The sequence below is a fragment of the Corvus brachyrhynchos genome, unplaced genomic scaffold (genome assembly GCF_000691975.1).
Source record: "Corvus brachyrhynchos isolate BGI_N302 unplaced genomic scaffold, ASM69197v1 scaffold239, whole genome shotgun sequence".
In the NCBI taxonomy this organism is placed as follows: domain Eukaryota; kingdom Metazoa; phylum Chordata; class Aves; order Passeriformes; family Corvidae; genus Corvus; species Corvus brachyrhynchos.
Genome location: NW_008246057.1, coordinates 3,969,259 through 3,972,287, shown reverse-complemented (window position 1 = coordinate 3,972,287; position 3,029 = coordinate 3,969,259). Strand labels below are relative to the sequence as shown.

The 3,029-nt window shown below is 39.6% G+C and overlaps 1 long non-coding RNA gene across 1 annotated transcript; it reads left to right on the top strand.

The window, feature by feature from the left end:
- The first annotated feature begins 10 nt into the window (after window positions 1–10).
- On the top strand, window positions 11–2,765 carry LOC108449536. The gene is made up of 2 exons (XR_001865708.1): window positions 11–1,671; window positions 2,335–2,765. It is a non-coding gene; the product is annotated as an uncharacterized LOC108449536 (long non-coding RNA).
- Window positions 2,766–3,029: the final 264 nt, after the last annotated feature.

The window sequence follows — 3,029 nt, the reverse complement described above, 5'->3', positions numbered from 1 at the left end:
TTTAAAAAAAATTTTTTTCTGTGGGGAAGAAGCCACAACCCCGGAGCCATGACCACACCAGTTTGCTGAGTTTGCAGATATGTATGGGTAGTATAAAGTTGTGACTGTAAGGAATTCTCTAAAAGAGAAAAACAGAATCTGAAAATAGGAATTTAGAAACTATTTGAAATAAGCAGTGTATTGCCATCAAACTTCCTTTTATTCCAAAGGTCATCCTATTACAATGTTGTTTGGTCTCTTTGGAAAGAAGACACTTTCAGATATATTCTTTAGTTTTCTGGTCCCCATATAACATTCCTTCTCCAGCCATTTTTTCTTAACATTCATTTATCTGAATGTGCCTATCTCTGAGCTCTCAATACAGTTTTAGTTATTTCTAATCCTTCCAGTGTTTGATTTGGGTTCTCCTTTATATGTACAGATCCTGATTAGATCCTACTCCAATATCTCAACAAAAGTCACCTCTCGTATACACAACCTCTCCTTGATTGGATGCTGCTATATAGTACTCTTATTCCAGAGTGTCCTGGTCTGCAGTGAGACTTTTAGCCTATTACTTACCTTCTGCTGCAGTTATCTGAAGCTGTAAACTGGGACATCACTACTGACCTCCATGTAAAATCCTTTTGAAATGAAAGTAGCATCAGAATTTATTGATAGGGAATGTACTGGCACCGTGCATTTAATCCTACTGGTCAAGTGTTAAGAGATAAATTGCTTAAAAAGTAGGAAGAGTTACAGTCTTAGCACTGGAGAAGGGTGTGGATGATGGTGATGGCAGAAAGAAGCTGACAAACTGTGAGATGAAGCATTCCTTTCCTTACAGGAAGACTGGAAGCAGTACAGCTAAGGTTTCTAAGACATCACATCACAGGCAGTTTCAATCCCATTACTAATGGTTACTAATGTAACCATTTGAGCTCACATTTTGCATAATTTGACTCTCATTCTATATATATGAATTCCAGCAAACCCACTGCAGTCCTATTGAAAATGCAATTTTAAGAAACACTTTTTTTGAAGTTAAATTTTTCTCTCTATTTTTAAAATCTACAACTTTTTTATGCTTTAGAGCAGGGACTCAGTTTTTGGCAGGAGAACAGCTCCTTTCTGGTTTTCCTTTGGCTGTCAAAATGAAGATCTAACAAGATTTGACTGAAACAGACTCTGGTAGAGTCAGCAGCAACATATGTGAAAGAAAACATGCTGCTAAATCCAGTGTGCCCCAATGGCTGCGTCTGCAGCCATGAAATAGAGGGTTGTGCCCTGACCTCTGTGCAGGTGCAGGAGTGAGGGTCAGGCAACACATTTAAATGCATTGTTCTAAAATTCAGGGCCCAGCACATGCTAAAAGCCAGTGGCAGTGCAAAATGGGGAGCAGAGGGGGAAAGAAGACTTTTATTATTGCACCATTTGGATTTTTTACATTTGTGTACTTGCAAAGATGCTTTTCCAGGTTACAGTCCTTATGAAGTCCTTGTTACCCTTAAAAGTTATAATCAGTTGGTTACAACATCTGGCAGCATGAAAATCAAGGACTTGGCACAACACTACCCATGACATTCCAGGGATACCAGGGATGCTCTTCATACACTGTATCTTCAAACAAATGTATGCCAATGCAGAGCTGTTTGTCTGTCTGCCAAACAGAAACCTCCTCAAGTGCTGCAGGTAAGCCCAGAGTAACAACAGGCTATCCCTCAGTCAGTTCAGATTTCTGGAATCAGAGTAATGCTCTCTTCCAGCACGCACCTAGCATGTGGTGTACATGGAAGACATATAGAGGAAGAGGAGACCCATCAATTTCAGTCCAAACCTCCTTCATTCTATTGCTCACTTAACAAATTTGATTTATGAGAGTCCATTTCCCTAAAAGGTGGGCAGTACTTCTAAACCAAATCCTTCTACAGATTATATAAGACCAGAACAGCAGTTGTCTATCATTTAATGAAAAATAAATCAGAAAGGCTTTCAGGCTTACTTATGACTACATGCTATTCTCCATCCCTGGAAAAGTAGCAGCTGACCTGGCATGAAATCACTACTTTATAAACTCTCACCTCATCAATGCAAAATATTTCCATCAAATTAAAGTTCCAAGAAGTGGAAGCCATATGCTGTAAGCAGCAGGTTAAAAGCTGGCTTTGCTGTCAGCCCTGACACTGCATTGCCTCAGAGCAGAGCACTGTACAGAAGTGCTTTTTCCGAGTTTGCAAATGAAACTGCAAACAGACCAGGAAGAATCCAGTTGCTGACTCATTAAGTTGGTCAACCCTTTGGATCTGACAGACTATGAATCTGTTAAAATTTGTTTGGTGGGATTTTTTCTGACAGGACTGTACCATGAGGAATGGGCAACTTTGAGAAGGAAATTGGGCCACATTAATTCCCTGTGCAATGGCAAAATACGCTCAGAGAGTGCCTGAAGTTGACTGACACAACATGCCAAGCATGTGGAAGTTGAAAATCAGCACTTTTCATTGCTGGGAAAGAGGATGTAGCCGCAGCACGCTGCCATTTGTATTTGCTTCCTTGCTTATTTCTTTCTGTATCTGTTCTTCAAAAGTCCTATATCCACCCATGTAGATGGATGGGGTTTTCTAAATCTATTTTGTTCTGCTGTATATTAAAATCTGCTGCATTTTAAAATTGATCCTCTGTGAAATGTTTTCTAGAGCTTCCTCTAGAAATTTTTGCAATTCCCTGACAAGCAGCATACTGGCCAGGGTGATAATATTAAATAAAACATTAAACGCTCTTGAAAATTGCATTAATAGTGATTTTTGACCCCTTCAAAACATTTGATATGTGGATGTGCTAATCCCTTGGGAAGGTTAAGACTATCAGTAGGAAGTGTTGAATGGTCACTAATACCCATCACAAAGTAATGCCACTGACTTTTAAAAGGCATCTGTAAGTTCAGTGAGGACTTTGCTTTCAATATGACATTAACAACACATGGCCCTGGACATAACTAGGAGGCACTTCTGATAGTGCTCTGGGTGGAAGAATGGGAGTTAAACACACAG